Source organism: Trichechus manatus, unplaced genomic scaffold, assembly GCF_000243295.1.
Source record: "Trichechus manatus latirostris isolate Lorelei unplaced genomic scaffold, TriManLat1.0 scaffold00154, whole genome shotgun sequence".
Classification (NCBI taxonomy): Eukaryota; Metazoa; Chordata; class Mammalia; order Sirenia; family Trichechidae; genus Trichechus; species Trichechus manatus.
In genome coordinates, this window is record NW_004444090.1 from 3359412 (window position 1) to 3379338 (window position 19927).

The 19927-nt window shown below is 35.8% G+C and overlaps 1 non-coding gene across 1 annotated transcript; it reads left to right on the forward strand.

Moving 5' to 3' along the window:
- Window positions 1-18814: 18814 nt before the first annotated feature.
- Window positions 18815-18920, forward strand: LOC111822298 (U6 spliceosomal RNA). Its single transcript, XR_002825587.1, has one exon. It is a non-coding gene; the product is annotated as a U6 spliceosomal RNA (small nuclear RNA).
- The last annotated feature ends 1007 nt before the right edge of the window (window positions 18921-19927 follow it).

A 19927-nucleotide genomic window follows, 5' to 3' on the forward strand; every position in this document is an offset into this window, starting at 1 on the left:
GGAACACCGAACAGAAGAAGGCCAACAAAGAGAAAAAGCCTTCCCCTGGAGCTGACGCCCTGAATTTGGACTTTTAGCCTACTTTGACTGTGAGGAAATAAACTTCTCTTCATTCAAACCATCCACTTATGGTATCTCTGTTAGAGCAGCACTAGATGACTAGACAAATGGTGTCTAATGTTATTCTATATTTTCTGAGTCACAGAAGGTATCGTGTAATTTTCTCTTTAAGATGAGGTTAGTAAGAAGGTCTTATTCTGGTCAGACGTTTTGAATATGCATGTGAGGGCACTGCAGTAAGAGCAGCAAACAAGGGGCTTCTAATGGCCAAAAAACCCTGAGTTTACTTTTTTGTATGCTCAGATCTCCTCTTCGATAGTTCAACCTCAGGTTTCTTGGCTCCTTTCTACTGGGATATCTTATTTACCCTTACCAATCTGCAAACTGTTAGAAAAGAGAAGTTCTCTACTATGTTTGGTCCCTTGACTAAAGGATCACCTATTCCCACCCCCTCCCAAAGTCTGGGATGCTCCCATTTAACGGTTTCACTACCGACATGGTGAGGTATGCCTTCCTGGAGAAAAGGGAAAGAAAATAAGATCATATTTACACTGTCTTTTCCCAAAGTGGACATCAGCTTAAACTATTTTAGCAAAATTAAGTTATTATAGCTAATCCGTAAATTTGTGATTGAGAGTGGGTAGTGGTAGATTAAGGGATATTAAAAGAATGTGCAACAGTTGAATTAAGTAGCCTTATTTATAAGGCATATTATTAAGTAGCAAGAGTCCTGGTGGTGCAGTGGTTAAGTTCTCGGCTGCTAACTAAAAGGTCAGCAATTCGAACCCATCAGCTGCTCCATGGAAGAAAGATGTGGCATGGCAGTCTGCTTCCGTAAAGATTTCAGCTTTGGAAACCCTATGGGGCAGTTCTACTCTTGGAAACTCTATGGGGCATTCCTATAGGATTGCTATGAGTAGGAATCTACTCAACAGCAATAGGTTTGTTTGTTCATTTATTTATTCATTTATAGGACACTTATCTAAAGGGCAAAAAACAAAAACAAAAAAACTTGAAAGCTCCCTGACTGAATTTTAGTAAGGATTTTTTTTTCCCTCCCTCTCAATTTTTCCCTTTCATTGTCTCTCTGAGGTTTAATAAAGAGGTCATCCAAGATATGTGGTTTTATTTTCCTATTTCTTTCCTTGTTTGGGGATGTTCATGACTAGGTTTACTGGTCAGTATTCAGGTATTCATAAGCTACTAATCTTTCCGTTGTGGTGTCTTCTTTCATCGAATTCATGATATTTTTATAAAGGTTAAAAAATAATTTTTCCCTGGACTCCCGAGAGTTGGCATCTAGTTAATAGTAAAGAAAAGTAGTAGTTATTAAGAAAATACATAATTAATGACTTTTCATCCAAGCTTCCACATATTTTATGGTTAGACAATCATGGCCTGATCACTCTATTTTATGTATTAACAAGTTCTTGTTGTTCACAGAGACATTAACTTTCTTTTGATAATTATTTTAAACATGACTTCCTGTTTCATATTTGTAAAGAATGATTATATTCATGTCACCTATTTAGTACCGCTACTAGTATTTCCATGCTAACCAAACCAAACCAGTTGCCATCTAGTCGATTCTGACTCATAGCAACCCTATCGGACAGAGTAGAACTGCTCCAGGGTTTCCAAGGCTGTAAATCTTCATGGAAGCAGACTGCCACATCTTTCTCCTGCTGAGCAGCTGGTGGGTACAGATCACCTTTTCTTTCCATTAGCTCAGCGTTATAACCACTACGCCACCAGGGCTCCATTGCCCTACTATATTTTTTTATTTTAATTCTTCTGGATACTTAGCCTCTAGTATTTTACAAGCTGAAGACTGCTCTTGTGCAATTGTTTTTTACCTGTTAAGTCACTATTTCCACATTAATAATAGGGTAAAGATATCAGACTTCAGTTTAGATTATGACAGTACCTAATGTCTTTTCCACATTTGCTTCAAGCAAGGAGACATGGGAATTTTATGAATTCCAATATGTATATTTTTCCAGCTGTAGTATTTTATTTGCAATTGGAAATTACCAGTTGAGATGTCACTTTTCTCATGAAAAATTTCCTAATACTAAATCCTAGCAGCTAAAGCTGATTTCAGCTACTCAAGTAGAATGATTTCTTTACATGTAAAGTGGAATACTTTTTATGTTCCCTTCAGTTGCTTACATTGATACTTTGAGGCCAGTGAAACAATGAATTATCTTTTTCTGATAGATATATTAACCATATTTTCATAAGTGTAATTACCTTTTTTATTATATGGTTCTAAGCAGATGGTTAAGATAAATGAGAACTCTCTTGGTTGATATTGCTAAAATGAAGCCATTTGATCTGATACCTCTTTGTGATTGCAAGCGAGAATACTTGATTGCAAATGTTTATGTGTTCAGAAGTCTGTGTTGGTGATGTGCCTAATATAATCATTACAGCAACAAATCTATATCTTTGTTCTCTCTCAGGCAAATTATTTCCCTATTATACATTTAATAGACTAGCTCAAACAGACAAAGAGGACTAAATGAAAGGTTGTGAGGCTCACGTGGGATTTTGGAGTCATTAAAAACAGCTTTTTCTTGAATAACACCTTTTTTTTGTTAAGGAATCGCCTGCTGCTTCCAACAAAAAGAGAGGGCATTTTTAGTCTAGAGGTGCTTAACTGTGAGTCAGGACACTTAATTAGTTATGGGAGTCATTCAATATCTCTGGTTCAGGTTCTTCATCTGTAAAGGATCCTGAAGGTCCTTTCTAGCTAGGGTTGGAAATGACATTTTCTCTATATTCACCTTCTAGTTATCCATTTATTTTTTACTGACTTTGGTGTTGCTAAAATCCTAGAAGCTTAGGGAGCAGTGAGTATATGTTGATGGTGATGGAATAATTTGGAAAAGGATGTAACCAATGTCACTGAATGGTACATGTAGAAATTATTGAAATGGTATATCATTTGCTGTGTATATTTTCACACACACCTACACACATACACAAAATTAAATTAAAAAAAAAAAATCCTTTAGAGCAGCCTCCTAGAATCTGGGAAGGTTAGAGTATCCACCACTCTAAGGAGCCAAACTTTCAAAACATCCCCATTGTCAGCTTCTTCTTCTTCTAGAGAACTCACTGAGTAGATCTGAGTGCAGCTATTAGATTATAAAGCAAGTTGCAGAAGTTAACGGTTTATGTTTTCACCTACAATCTTAGGAAAGAATTACCTCCATGAATATATTTTCCAGTTGCCATGGAGTCCATTTCGACTCATGGCAACCCCATGTCTGTCATAGTGGAACTGCACTCCAAAGGGTTTTCAGTGGCTGATTTTTCAGAAGGCGATCTCCAGGCCTTTCTTCTGAGGTTGCCTCTAGTGAACTTTAACCTCCAATCCTTTGGTTAGCAGCAGAGCAAGTTAACCATTTACTTCACCCAGGGACTCCCCATAAATATATATCAGTAGCAATTTAATTGTACTCAAAGATAAGATGCATTAGCAGCAGATCTAAAGCTGACTGAGAAGGAAATGTTGCTGTCTCACCACTTTAATTTAACATACTGTTTGTTTTACCCACTGAGACTGCTTATTTCAAGCTTTAAATAAGATCACAGAGAGTTCTACGGGCAGTTTTCAATCATGCTGCGTATACTGTGCAGTTTGATATCCAGTTTCCATTCATCAAAGGGAACAGTTAATAGTACCACACATAGAATGGACCACTATTGACCATGCTTTCCTTTAAACATAAGAAATGAAGAGTCATATGACTGTGCTGGACACAATGAGCAGTGGCTCAGATAGGAGACACTCTATCTTTTTTTGGTATGTATGTATATATGTATATATGTATGTATATATATATGTATGTATATATATAATGTATGTATATATATGTATGTGTGTATATATATATATATATATATACACACACCTATCTCTCTTTCCTCAGAAGAATCTGAAATATTGCAGAGAAAAGAATAAGTTATGTTAGCTCATATTATATAATTTTGGAAAAAATCCACCAATAAACTGCTTTACCTTCCAACTTTAGTTAAGGTGGCATATGATTTTAAGCTTATCATGCACTAATCATGAGGTTGTTTTTTCTCCCCCGTGTCATCTCAGGGGAAATCCAGTACAAAAAAAAAGAAGAAAGAAACAATAAATAACATTTTAAAGACCCAGTTCAATGGTAAGTGTGCATTGCCATTCATTAGTTGGAGAGTGCAAACCTTGCACTTCTGCTATTCTTAGTTTTACATCTCCATGTTGAAGCATCTTCTGAAAATCTGCTTGTGTCATTTCTGCTTCAAACATTGTCAAGGACAAAAAAATTTAAAGTCTACAAGTAATTACATTTATAGAGTTGGGAGTGTAGTGGCATAATCTGAAAAGCAGCACATTTTGTGACTATGCATGGACTCCCACCTCTGTACAGAATTATTTTTATGCTCCTAGGCTATCATACTAAGTTGGTCAGGTTCTCATTGGCCATTGATGATGATAATTGCATTGATTGCCTCAGCATCAGCTGACATCCTATGACCAAATGTTTTCACTTAGGAACAGGCCATTCAAAAAATTAGGCCTATTCTGTTCTCGTTCAATGTCTAAATTTCCCATAAATGTTAGACTTAAATGTTTTCTTGATATAGAGAAAGTTCTTTGAGAAATGGAGTTTTATTCAAAATGTTTAAATGGTCTTCATGTTTCTTTCCATAGAAACTGTTACTTTTATAAGTCCAATTAAGGTGGCTTATGATTGAGAATACAGCTTCTCTCAATCCAATTTAAGATCTATTTTCCAAGGACACTTATCCAAGAGTAAGTGATACATTCCCTTTGATCTCCCTTCAAAAAAAAAAAGTCTTAAAAGAATCAAGTACCCAGAAATAACTACTTACTAAAACAATGCCCAGTGCTCTTTAAGACACACACATGCAGACACACAACAAAATCCAAATATTCATTATGATGACATAAATGCCCACCATTTGCTAAAAAATTACCAAACATGACATGAACCATAATAGGGTGATCTATAGTTAGGAGAAAAGTCAGTCAATAGAAGTAGAACCAGAAACTACAAAGATGATGGAATTGGCAGACAAGAACTTTAAAATGACTCTTATGCATATGTTCAATAATTTAACACAAAACATGAACATAATAAGACGATAAATGGAAAAAGATAAAAGATACAAATGGAACGTCTAAACGTGAAAAATACAATATCTGAAAGAAAAAATTCACTGAGTGACATTAGGAGCTTACTAGACACTATAGAAGAAAAGACAGTAATATTCAAATCATAGAAATAGAAACTATACAAAATAAAGAACACAGAGAAGAAAAGACTGAAAAATTATCAAAGTATATTTAGAGTCCAAGGAAGGATCAGAAAAAATATGTGAAGAGCAACATGTTTATCAAGCAAGATAAACACAAAGAAAACCACACCAAAGTACATGATAATCAAATAGCTGAAAATAGTTAAAGATTTAAGAAGCAATCAGAGAAAAAAGATACAGAAGAAAGTTAATTATAATCTCAGACTTCTTTTCAAAAGACAATGGAACAATATCTCTAGCATGCTGTAAGAAAAAAATCATATTTTAAAATATTCTTTAAAAATGAAGATGAAAGACTTTTTCAGGCACACATAAGTGGATTTTATTGCAATCACATATGCACTACAAGAAATGTTATAGAAAGTTCTACAGGTGGAAGAAAAGGCCACCAGATGGAAACTTGCGTCTACATAAAGGAATGAACGGCAGAAATATTAAGTATGTAAGCAAATATGAAAGGCATTTTTTCTAATTAAAAAAATCCTTTAAAACATAATTGACTAATAAAAATCTGTAAAACTGTGTTGTGGGATTCATAAGACATGTAGATGTAAATTGTTGGTAAAAATAGCATAAAAGACAGGACATATGAAAATGGAAGTATACTGTTTTCACATTATATGGTTCTTCCACTTTGTGTGAAGTGATACAATATCAGTTGAGTATAGACTGTTACAAGTTAAAAATAATGGTAACTCTAAAGGGACCAATAAAAAATAAAACAAATAAAACTTGTAAGTCAATAGTGAAGATAAAATGGAATAAATAATCCAAATCAATCCAAAAAAGGGAATAAAAGAGGAAAAAGAATGAAAAACAGATAAAAAAATTAGAAACAAATAAGAAGATGGTGGATTTAAATTCAACCATAATAATAATTACATTAAATATAAATGGTCTAGCCAGTCTGATTCAAAGAGATTATTAGACTAACAAAAAACAAAACAAATAAAACTCAAGTATATTCTCCCTTAATATATTAATCATAGGTATTTTAAATTCCCTCTTCGGTATTTTCAAATTTCTTGTCATATTTGAATCTAATTCAGATGTTTGCTTTGTCTCTTCATACTGCGTTTTTTTCTTGCCTTTTAGAATGCCTTATAATTTGTTGTTGAAAGTCAGACATGATGCATCAAGTAATAGGAACTGAAGTAAATAGGGGATCTTTCTTGACTCTTTACCCCCTAAGACTGTACCCCTCAGGAATGTCTCTCTTTCATGTTAATCCACACTCAGCTTCCAGCATTTCTTCAAAATTATTATTTAAGTGTTCCTGCCAGTTTATAGCTGTGTGAGCTGTTTGTCAATCTGTACTGCAAATGCAGACAGGCTGTGCCTCAAACTTCCAGGCAGCCATAAGACTGCTAGAAATGAAGCACGTATACCCACTGTCATCACCATTCCATGGGTGCTGTATTCACCTGTGATCAAGCCAGACACATGAGATGCTTAAACACAGTGTTGGCAAAGTGAAAGCCATTATTATTATTTATAGAAAGCAAAGAGTAAACAATAACAACAGATTCTCAAAGGAAAAACACTTACCCTTCCCAAATTACCCATGTCCATTCTTATGTCACTGGGCAGGCAAGCCATGGTACAGGTCAGATGCTGTGTTCACATCACCACTGCCTCTGGCTACCACCATGCTGACTGGGGGACCTGCATGGCTCTCATGACTTCTGCTCTGCCACTGTGCCTTGCTGGGCCTTGTCTTCCCAGCAGGAAAACCTCTGCAAAGGATTTCCTACGACTCTGTTGCTGGGCCCTTCTAGGCCTCTGCTGCTGGGCCTTGCTACCCAAATCCACATGGTTCTCTCTCTTGCTGCTACATTACCTGGGCCTGCTCTGTCCAAGGGCCCATGTGGCTCTCACCATTCTACTTGGGTGAGGGGGGAGGAATGTATGTTGCAAGAGGCACACTCAGGCCTCTGCAGGCCTGGGCAAGCATTACAGCTCTTTAGTAGCAGGCAAATCTTTTGCAGAGAGGTGCCCAACTCTCTCCATGGGCCAGCTCACCACTGCTGTCTCTCTTTGTAGGCCAACCAGCCCACAGTCTCTCCATCTTCGGTGTTACGACTCTCTCTTCTGGGTCAAGGAGGCTCTCAGTGCAGGGACCCTGAGTCCAAAGGTTGTGGTCTGCCTCAGACTCTTCTTGATGGTAGTGAGGACCCCCTGAATCTCTGTGGGATTGGCTCTTATATAAGCCTGGCAGGAGGCAAAACCAACCAATCCCCTAGTTGGACTGCAAGAAGCTCAGTCCTACTGGGTGGATTTTCAAACACCTATTTGCGTAGTAAATCGACCAGTCCCCTGCAACATTGTGGCCTAGCCAATCATTTCATGGGAGGTACAAGACCATGACTAAAAAGGCCATATAAAAGTGATTCATTGTACTACAATAGCTCCAGCAGCTTCTGCTCCCAGTAACAAATCTCTGTTGTGGCTCTCTGAATCAACCTATCCCTTCAAATTCTGGGGTGGCAGTTGCCCTGCAACCTCTGATGTGTCCAAGAAAGTCATTGATTTTGGTTTCAGTTTTGTTTTTTTGTTATATGAACAGGAGCAATGACTTCCACAATGAACTATGAATTCAATGTAATCCTAATCAAAGTTCCAGTAGTATGCTTTTTCCGTTATAGAAATTGAGAAGCTGATTCTAAAATTTATATGAAAATGCAAATAACCTAGACTAACCAAAACAATTTTGAAAAAGCAGAACAAAGTTTGAGACTTTAACTACTTGACTTTAAGATCTATTAGTAAGCCACATTATTATGAGTATTGGTAAAAGGACAGACATATAGATCAACGGAACAAAATAGAGTCTAGAAATATACCTACACATATAGGATTAACTGTTTTTTGACAAAAGTGCCCGGGTAACTGAATGGTGGAGGATATATAGTACTGAAATAGTTGGATATCCATATGCAAACAACAAGAACCTGATATAAATGTGATATGTATTTATTATATACATAAATTAACTCAAAATGGTATCATATACCTAAAGGTATGGGCTAAAAGTATAAAACTTTTAGAAGAAATCATAGGAAAAAATCTTTGCAAAATTAGGACAGGTAGAGATTCCCTACATAGGATATAAAAAGGACAAGCCATAAAAGAAAAGTTGATAAATTAGACTTCATCAAGCTGATAACCCTCTGCTCTCAAAAAGATACCATTAAGAAAATAAAAAGGCAAGCTACTGACTAGAGGAAAGTATTCATAATATATATATTTTACAAAGAACTTATATCCAGGATGTATAAAGAATTAGTACAATTCAGTAATAGAAGACAAATAGCCCAATAAAAAAGTTGCAAAACAATTTGAATAGATACTTCAGAAAAGAAGATATATGAATGACCAGTAAGCACAGGAAAAGTCAATGCAAATTAAAATCACAGTGAGATACCACTACATACCCAATAGAAAGATTAAAATTAAAAAAAACTGATAAAGCTAAGTGTTGGTAAGATGTGGAGCAAATGGAACACTCTTACATTGCTGATGGGACTGTAAAATGGGCTAATCATTTTGGAAAATATTTTGTCAGTTTCTTATAAAATGAAACATGCACTTAACATACAAATCAGTTGTTAAGGTTTTCAATCTTCTGTTATTTCTACTGCTATAAGTGGCAGTGCTCTGCCTTATTTCTCGAAGAGACGATGGAAGACTGGGTAGTATAAACTAAGCTAAAAGCCATTCATATTCCTCCTGGAAAGAAGCATATCAAACTCAAGGACCAGAATTTGCTGCCTCTAATTTTTAATAAACAGACTAAGAGAGAGAGGCAAAATAGAGCACTTAAATGAGGTAGCAACACAATGGGGAAGGGATCCATAGTAGATGACCTTTGGGGTCCCTTCTTAAAACGAGGTACTATGATCTAAGGCATTATTAATTAATGATATTTATAGACCTATATTTAATTAGGAGTCTCTGGGTAGTACAAATGGTTAACATTTCTGGCTGCAACAGAAAGACTGGAAGTTCCAGTCTACCCAGATGTACTTCTGAAAAATCAGCCATTGAAAATTCTATGAAGCACAGATATACTCTGACACAAATGGGGTTACCATGAGTCACAGTTGACCCAGTGGCAACAGGTAAATTTAATTAAGACCTCATGTAACTTTTAGTTTGGAAAGACATACTAAGAAGAAGAATTTTATAAATGCCTTTTTGATAAAGAAAAAGTGAGATTAATCCTCTAATTTTTATTTATCCGTGAATTTAATTGGTGCCTGATTGTTCTTCCTTTTTTTAAATAAACTTGGATAAACAGTGTTGGGACAGAAGGAAAAAGTATGGTCGCAGTTCATTGGTAAAATTCAAGAAATTGTTATGGACTGACTGTTCCTAACTCTTAGCAGATTAGTAGTGGTTATGTCTGGGCTGTGGGATCCAGGGTAGGCTATCTACCTATTTATCCATCTATCTATCCATCTATCCATCTATCCACCTATCTATCTATCTATCTATCTACCTCTCTCTCTCTATCATCTATCTATCTTCTATCTCTCTACTCTAGCTGTCTTAGTCATCTACTGCTGCTATAACAGAAATACCACAAGCAGATGGCTTTAACAAAGAGAAATTTATTTCCTCACAGTTAAATCTGGCTAAAAGTCCAAATTCAGGGCTTCAGCTCCAGGGGAAGGCTTTTTCTCTCTGTCGGCCTTCTTCTCTTCAGTGTTCCCCCGGACTAGGAGCTTCTCTGCACAGGGATCTGGGTCCAAAACACGCGCTCTGCTCCTGGCACTGCTTTCTTGATAGTATGAGCTCCCCAACTCTCTGCTTGCTTCCCTTTCCTTTTATCTCTTGAAAGATAAAAGGTGGTGCAGGCCACACCCCAGGGAAACTCCCTTTACATTGGCTGTGACCTGGGTAAAGGTGATGTTACAATCCCACCCTAATCCTCTTTAACATAAAATTACAATCACAAAATGGAGGCCAACCACTCAATTCTGGGAATCATGGCCCACCCAAATTGATACACACATTTTTGGGGGGACATAATTCAAACCATGACACTAGCAGTCATATATCTGTCTATCTATCCATCTATCTACCCCATTTAATCTTCACAAGAACCTAGTGATATATATATTATTATCTTAATTTTACAAATGAGAAAAAAATAGGCTTAGAGTAAATATATTTACTACTTATTTATATTTTCTAATTTTCTGCAATACCCCATGCTTATTATATAATAAAAGTTTAATATATTTATTTAATTGCTACCATAAATTTAATTAAATTTATTTTTTAAAATTTCAAGGAATTTTAAGGGGACAATTTCTAATATTTGGAGGAAATTCAATGCTTCTGTTCTGAGTATATTTCACTTCATAGAAGGGAATAATTTCCATAAAGTTGATTTCAAAACAACTATAAATAGAATTCTGTTTTTCTTCAAGTCTTAATATTAAATTATAATTTTTTATAAAATGTTTTGGAGTATCAAAAAGAAATAAAATTATTCTTAAGTTCCAACTAACTTCTAAAATCTTGTAACTTTTTTTAAAAAGGAAAGCCAATAGAATAACATAATATTAGCAGATAAAGGAGTCTTCAATATCATGAAAGTCAGTCCTGGAATTTTACAAAGAGGTTAACTTTCTCAAAGTCTTATGGCAGGTTTCTAAGGACAGCACCTTCCCATTCAGCCACACCACTTCCAGGATGTTAACAGAATCATCAAATTTATTAATAGGGATGCACTATGTCTTGTTAATGTTTATTTGTCCAAAGTAGTATAAATGTCTAAGAGTACAACCAACAATAGTCAGTGAATAAAATGTACATAATCTAAACAGCTAGTCCACTTACTAACCACTGCTCTCTGTCCTGACCTGCCTTCAATAAACTGTGGCAAAGCAGTATGCAAATCTACTTAGCTGGATCTGTCCTTACCTCTCTGGACATGCTGTCTTATAAAAATAAACAGGTTAATTTGAAGGAAGTAAGGAGAAGCTTTAAGCAAAGCAGCACCAAAAATTCAAGATGCTATAGTAAATGAACTGACTGAGGGACTCAGTAACTGGCAGAGTCAGAACTTAAATTAGGTTCTGCACTGGTCGGATAGGAGTAGGGAGCTTAGTTTCTAAAACTTCCTCCTGAGAGTCCCTGAAAACTTGGATCTATTTTTGTCAAAAATGTATGAATCTGTTCCATGGAAAATTCTGTAATTGTTAATACCTGTCTCATGTACCTGTATTAGTGAGATAAATATTGAATCTGAAGCACGATACGTAAGGTTATTTATGATTTATTTTTTTGAAATATGTACGACATTCTTCATTTAAGCAAAATATAAAAAATATTGAAAGCATTTTCTCCACTGAAAAATATTGCTGAGAACTATTAGCTTTAGAAGTTAGCTTTGCTCCTATTCCTAGCTAAGCCACTTCATCTTCAGAAACATTTATTTCTGAATACTAATTTGATGAAAACCATTCTAACAATGTAAAATCACATTAAAAAGTTTCTGCAAACATCTGTCTCTACTATCTCATGAGAGCGTGTTTCTCATGCAATTACATAAGGTAATTCAGGCAGACGTGTGAGTTGGAATACAATTTTAATTTGGGTTTTCAACATGCTTGAAGGTTCCATAAATCTCAGGAAATCTGCAGTTGACATATTCAATTATCTTCTTGCTGTAGTTTACAGTGAGCAGGGCTGATATCAGTCTTTCCTCACAAGCAAGGTGGAGCTTAGCAAAGACTCAGTATACGAATAGAGTGCAAAATTTAATGTTAGGTTTCATCTCCATGAGCTTATACGTTACATCTAAATTATTTAGTATAAAGAAGAAATAACAACATTCTGGGAAGTTTCTCTACCTCCAAAGTGAGCCTGAGGAGGCAATTCCCAGTGCTTGAGTTTATAATTATTTAAATTATTCATCTGATGCTATGCAGCCAATTTTGAATGATCTTCAGCAAAATTTTACTTGCATGTGATATTAATGATACTGTTCGATAATTTCTGCATTTGGTTGGATCACCTTTCTTGGGAATAGGCATAAATATGGATCTCTTCCAGTCAGTTGGCCAGGTAGCTGTCTTCCAAATTTCTTGGCATAGCCAGGTGAGCACTTCCAGCACTGCATCTGTTTGTTGAAACATCTCAGTTGGTATTCTGTCAATTCCTGGAGCCTGGTTTTTTCACCAATGCCTTCAGTGCAGCTTGGACTTCTTCCTTCACTGCCATCGGTTCCGGATCATATGCTACCAATTGAACGTTGACCAATTCTTTTTAGTGTAGTGACTCTGTGTATTCCTTCCATCTTCTTTTGATGTTTCCTGTGTCATTTTTATATTTTCCTGGTAGAATCCTTCAATATTGCACCTTGAGGCTTGAATTTTCTCTTCAGTTCCTTTGGCTTGAGAAATGCTGAGTGTATTTTTCCCTTTTGGTTTTCTATCTTAAGGTCTTTGCACATGTCATTATAATACTTTACTTTGTCTTCTTGAGCTGCTCTTTGAAATCTTCTGTTCAGCTCTTTTACTTCATCATTTCTTCCTTTTGCTAAATTCACATTTAGGGTGCTCCAGAAGAAGCCAGCAAGCGTGTCTAGAGAGGAGTCAGAATGATAAACCTCTAGTTGACTGCAGAGTGACTAGAATGAAGTCAGTTGTCTTCAACTCTTTTTTCTCTGCCTCAATTCACTTGCAGTACATTCTTAATAGTGAAAGGGTTCACCATGGCGGTGACTCTGGACAGGGCAGGGAAGCAGAAGAAAGCTTGGGGTGAATCATAATGTTGGGAAAGCTTCGTGGTACTTTAGATATGTCCTGGTTTATGGAAGCAGGAGGGAGTGGCTATCATTAAAGCCTTATTTAAATCAGATGAGCTGCATCACCATTCTGCTCAGGAAGAGTTGTATATCGAAAAGGTACTTTGATGAAGCTACTTGGCTGAGAGGAGCATGCCTGTGTACAACCCCTGGTCACTAAGCTGCTTTTAAAGTGTGTGGACTGCTGTTCACTAAGTGAATTGTGTGTGCAAGTTTGGGGTCAGACAGGAATTGCTCTGCAAATTAGAGGGTGGGTTGGGTGCCATAGAGAGGGAATGAGGACACCCAAGATTGCTGCCAAGGGAAGAACAAAACTGGGGCAAATAAGGATAACAGAGAGTGAGTTTTGAAGAGTTTGTTAAATCTTCCCTATAAAATCTTCAGTAAATTTTTCATTGGATTGGTCACTAATATTTTTAGTGCAAATGGATTATTTGGGAGCAAATTTTGGGGGATGGTGACAAGCTCTTAATTTGTCTGGGCCCATCTTCTCATTTGTAAAATCAAGATGTCATGATTCTAATTTTCCAGCAGAGATATCTTTCCTCTTAACCTCTCTCCAAAAGAGTGTATCAATCCTTGGAATAATTCCATGAGGATGCACAGCCAATGAGGGGAGAAGGTGAACAAAACAATGCTGCATTTAAGAGGCTTGAATTAGAGGAAGTAAATGGAAGGATGGATTTTTTTCCCTTTTGTAAAAAAATACTCTTATGGTGGAAAAACAATCCTTGTGACCTATCATAACCATTGCTATTTTTGGTATAATTCCTCCAACATCTTATATGTTTGCATCTTGCACAATTATAACTATGTTGTTGTTGTTAGGTGCTATCAAGTCGGTTCTGACTCATAGTGACCCTGTGTACAAAAAAAAGAAACACTGCCTGGTCCTGCCCCATCCTCATGATCGTTGCTACGTTTGAGCCCATTATAGCAGCCACTGTGTCAATCCATCTCGTTCAGGGTCTTCCTCTTTTTCACTGACCCTCTACTTTACCAAGCATGGTGTCCTTCTCCAGGGACTGGTCCCTCCTGATAACATGTCCAAAGTATGTGAGATAAAGTCTTGCCATCCTCATTTCTAAGGAACATTCTGGCTGTACTTCTTCCAAGACAGTTTTGTTCATTCTTTAATATCACATGCAAGTAAAATTTTGCTGAAGGTCATTGAAAAGCGGTTGCAACAGTATATCAACAGGGAACTGCCAGAAATTCAAGCAGGATTCAGAAGAGGACATAGAACAAGGGATATCATTGCTGATGTCAGATGTATCCTGGCTGAAAGCAGAGAATAACAGAATGACGTTTATCTGTGTCTTATTGACTATGCAAAGGCATTCGGTTGTGTGGATCATAACAAATTATGGATAACATTGTGAAGAACAGGAATTCCAGAACACTTAACTGTGCTCATGATGAATTATAACTATACAATAGAAACAATAGTGTCTTCCTTTTTCACTTTCCTCGAGAAATGCTTGCATTATCTATATTTGCATATACCTCTGTATCCATCTGTTGTTGTTGTTAGGTGCCGTCGAGTTGGTTCTGACTCATAGTAACTCTATGTACAACAGAAAGAAACACTTTCTGGTCTTTTGCCATCCTCACAATCGTTGCTATGCTTGAACTCATCGTTGCAGCCACTGTGTCATTCATCTCCGAAGTATGTGAGATGAAGTCTCGCCTTCCTTGTTTCAATGAGCATTCTGGCTCTTCTTCTTCCAAGACATATTTTTTCATTCTTCTGGCAGTCCATGGTATATTCAATATTCTTTGCCAATACCATAATTCAAATGCATCAATTCTACTTCGGTCTACCTTATTCATCGTCCAGCTTTCGCATGCATATGAGGCGATTGAAAATACCATGGCTTGTGTCAGGCACACCTTAGTCCTCAAAGTGATATCTTTGCTTTTTAACACTTTAAAGAGGTCTTTTACTGCAGATTTGCCCAGTGCAATATGTCATTTGATTTCCTGACTGCTGCTTCCATGGATGTTGATTATGGATCCAAGTAAAATGAAATCCTTGACAACTTCAATATTTTCTCCCTATATCATGATATTGTTTATTGGTCCAGTTGTGAGGACTTTTGTTTTCTTTATGTTGAGGTGTAATCCATACTGAAGGCTGTAGTCTTTGATCTTCATCAGTAAGTGCTTCTAGTCCTCTTAGCTTTCAGCAAACAAAGTTTTGTCATCTGCATATCTCAGGTTGTTAATGAGTCTTCCTTCAATCCTGATGCCAAGTTCTTCTTCATATAGTCTGGCTTCTTGGATTATTTGCTCGGCATACAGGTTGAATAATATGGTGAAAGACTACAACCCTAACATGCACCTCAAGTATCACTGGCCTTGAACAAGACATGCTCTAAATTGCGCAGTCATTGAGGTCATGAAGAGAGTTCTTCTAGATGCAAAATCACCTCCAAACCCAGACTACCTTCCTTGACTCATCTATTTGTGAATCACCTGCCTTAAACATTCACACCATATTTGAATGTCTTATTCTAAAATGCAGTATTTTTTCTTGTCACCTTTTCTGCACTTTGATTAATTATGTGCCTACTTAACCTAAAACCGTGCCAACTACTCAAAATGTTATGTCCTGCTCTGAGATAGAAGGTGCTATTCTCCTGTAAAATACGTTACCTTCTCATTGGACCCGTGGATTTGAAGATGGCCCCTGCCTGTTCGTGGCATGAGAATCAGTGAAGTGTTTAAGACCTGCCCAGAAACAGGCTAAAATGACTCTAGTGGGGGCAGTCAGTAGGAGAGCATGTTCACAGGGAAGATCTGTCCTAACGTGGCAGAATTACACTAAACTATATTTTCAGAATGAATTTCTTTCTGCCATCCTTTGGAATAAATTATTTTTCTGTTCTCTATGGGAGAGAGAAAAAAAAAGGAATTACAAAACTGACTTTGCCAGTTGTCAATTGGAGCTGTGTCCCTAACCCCAGTAAATCTTCCTGAGAGCAAAGTGTCAGACTAAAGGAATGAAGTTTCGTGATGCCAAAAAGAGGCAAGCAGGACTGACACAGTGAGGACTTACCTTAGGTGACTGAAAGTTGCATCTCATAGGAAAGTATGCCCTTAAAGGAACCAATCAGAAAAGTTCAATCATTATTCTTGTCATTTTTTTATTTTATCTGCTAAATAAACATGATATTTTTAACTGTACAAGAAGAGGAGTCACAATATTGAAAGGATTTTGAGAGTTTTAAAATTTCTACTGTATGTAGGCTCCTTTTTGGAAAAGAAATATCACCTTATTTTGCCAAACAATGCAATACAAAATGAAACACACAAAAAATCCCTGCATACTGTCCCTAAACAGAATGCACACATGTATATAAAAACTATTTCCTTTGTAGCAAGAAAGATCCATGTTGCAAATTTGGACTAATTGTTATATGTTTTATAATCAGAAAAGTAATTTTGAAGCTGAATGTATGTTAACGCTTGAATTTTTTGAAATTTGGTCACATCCAGAGCACATTAATGAAAATAGGTTTTAATTTCAAGAGTAAATTTTAAGACAATATTTAATAAAAATAATAAAAGGATATCGATGATACATATCAAAATCGATATCTCATCGTGTATTAAGTATATTTACAAAACTTGAATCAGATACTTCAATGTTTATCAAATTGTGATACCTCAAAGATTTTACTGTACTTTGGAATTTCAGATAACTATTTCCTCAAGTGATTTTTGACTAATGCTCTTAAAAAAATAAGGGAGGTGTCACTCATGGAACTTGGATAAATGTGGTGTTTGATTCGTAGACTGTGGAATGTATGGTAGGAACCCAGCCAAGCACATTACAAACTCAGCTATAGGCTATAAACAGAGGGAACAGTAATTGGTGGAAGGAAGCAATGGTGCTTTCCAATCTGCCTCTGATTTTTTACATCCAGGACAAGAATTTTCAGGTATGTATGTGTGTATGTATTTTTTTGTGTGTGTATGTGTGTGTGTGTGTGTGTGTGCGTGTGCAAAAGTGATCCATATTCATTTCATTTTTAGGTTGGAGATAGTCAGTTACAAAGACCTTTTTGGCAGATCGGTGCTGCTTTTCTATCAGTACTTATTTTCTTTCTCACCATGGGGTTATTACCTTAAAAAATCTACATGCTGAGATTAGTTATACCTGTGCTGTCCAATATAGTAACCACTAGTCGTGTGTGGCTATTGATATTTAAGTCTAAAATAACTAAAATTAAATCAAATTGAAAATTTAGTTGCCCAGTCACACTAGGCCCATTTCAAGTGCTCAATAAGTGGCTAGTGGCTACTGTATTGGGCAATGCAGGTCTAGAGCTTTAGAACATTTCTGTCACCATGGAGAGCCCTATGGACAGCACAGGCTAGACTAAGTAACTTATGAAAGATTGTCTCTTTAATTAGAATCCTACACCTTTCTTGATTTGTAAATAATATAATAAATAAAGTAGTAAATAAAAATGAGTGAGCAACTTAAAACCATGAAATTACATTTGTTTAGTGTTACATGTTTTGGTTTGTATTAAGATGAAGGCAATTTTTATACAAACTGGTAAAGCACTCTTAAAATAAAACTTGATGATGCTCACAAGATGGATCTGGAGGCAACATTTTTGTAGGTCTGGCTAATAGCACATGGCTCATAGGAACAGCATGATTTCAAGATGACCTCCAAATTATTTGCCCAGTAAATCTGGCATCTTAAAATTGCAGTGTTTTTTCTGCTTCATTTCTTCAATATATTGCAGAACTAGAAAGTAAAATCTAGTGCTTTACTTGAATAATGATAATATTTTGCTTTTCTTTAACCAGTTTTTAGGATAGTACATTAATGTTAGATCATCGTTTCTATGTATACTACAGACATATTTTCCTAGAGACTTTATCTAGATTATTCTTTATAAAATTGGGGGTATACAGTAAAAAGAAAAGAATATCAGCCTTTAATTCAGTTAAGAATAATAGGTCATCACATTTTAGAGGCAGAAATAAAAAAACAAAAAAAAGCAGCCTTGTCCCTAAAATGAAGGTTTTACATTATAAAATAAGAAAAATAATAAATAACATACTAATATATTGTTAACTTACATAGTTAAAACACTTTATATTAAATGTAAGTTTTACCTTATACAAGTCATGGTAATATCACTGTACATTAATTTCCTCATCTCTAAATGAAAGTCTCCTCCTATTCCAACTTTCTGATGTTATATAGTTACTTTAAAACAGTTTACTAACAGTATATAAATAAAAATATAATAAAAGGTCTTCCAGTTTTAGTTTCCCCAAGTAAGGAACATGGAAATTATAAAAAAAGAAAGTAAAAAGAAACATAGGTCCTAATGTATCTTGACTATATTACCTCACACCCCATAAAAATCAACGTAAATATGAAAGATAAAGACTTTTTGTGTTTGTTTTTTTTTGGAAAAAAATAGGATATCTTTATGACCCTTTGGTAGGCAAATATTTCTAAGTGTAAAGGAAAAAAAATTGATAAATTGAGTTAATATTAAGGACTTCTGTTGTCAAGACACCATTAAGATATTGAGAAGGCAAACCACAGAATGAGCGCTCACTCGGCGGCACATACACTAAAACTGGAACTATACAGAGAAGATTAGCATGGCCCCTGCACAAGGATGACACAGAAGTTTGTGAAGCGTTGTATATTTTTAAACATTTCAATTAAAAAAACACACACACACAGAGAATGGGAGAAGATATGTGTAATATATACAATTGACAAAGGATTTGTATCCAGAATATATAGTTCCAACAAATCAATGAGAAAAAGCTAGAAAACTCAATAGCAAAATGGACAAAAATCTTAAATATGAATTTCAAAAAGAAGATGACCAAATTATTTATAATTATAGTTGCTCTGATTTCTTAGTCATCAGGAAAATGCAAATTAAAATTATCATGATTTCACTACACATCCATCAAAATAGCATTGATGAAAAATACTGAAAACATCAACACTCATTCCCTATTGGTTGGGGTATAAATTTGATCAATTCCCTTGGGAAACCATTTGTCACTAAACCAAGCACATGCATATACTATCATCCAGCACTTCTACTCCTGGGTACATACCCAACAGAAATATGTACAAATGTTCACCAAAAGGCGTGCACAAAAATGCTCATAACACCACTAGTCTCAACAGCGTAACTGGAGACAATCCAAGTGTTCATTAAGAATACAATGGATACACTTTAGTCTATTCATACAGTGAAATATTATACAGTGGTGGGAATGAATGAACTACAAAATATACAATGACCTGGATGCATCTCAGAAGCACAATATTGAGTCAAAGAAACCAGGCACATTAGGGTGCATAATTTATGAGTCCATTTAGATAAAATTTCAAAAGCCATGTAAACTAATCTATGATATTAGAAGTCAGGGGTGGTGTTTATTCTTGGAGGAATAGTGACTAAGAAGTGATTGGTCACACGGGTGTGTTCACTTTGTGTATACTTATGATGAGCACTCTGCTGTGTATGTAATTTTTCAACAAAAAGTGTATTTTAAAACAAAGACTAGCACATCATTATTTATGACTTTGGTACAGAGAAGATAGGTTCCCAGGCAAAAACCTTTGACAAATCTTCTGTGTTGCAAAGTGCATCAAAAAAAATTATAGGCAGAAAACCTAATTATTAGTGTCCATTT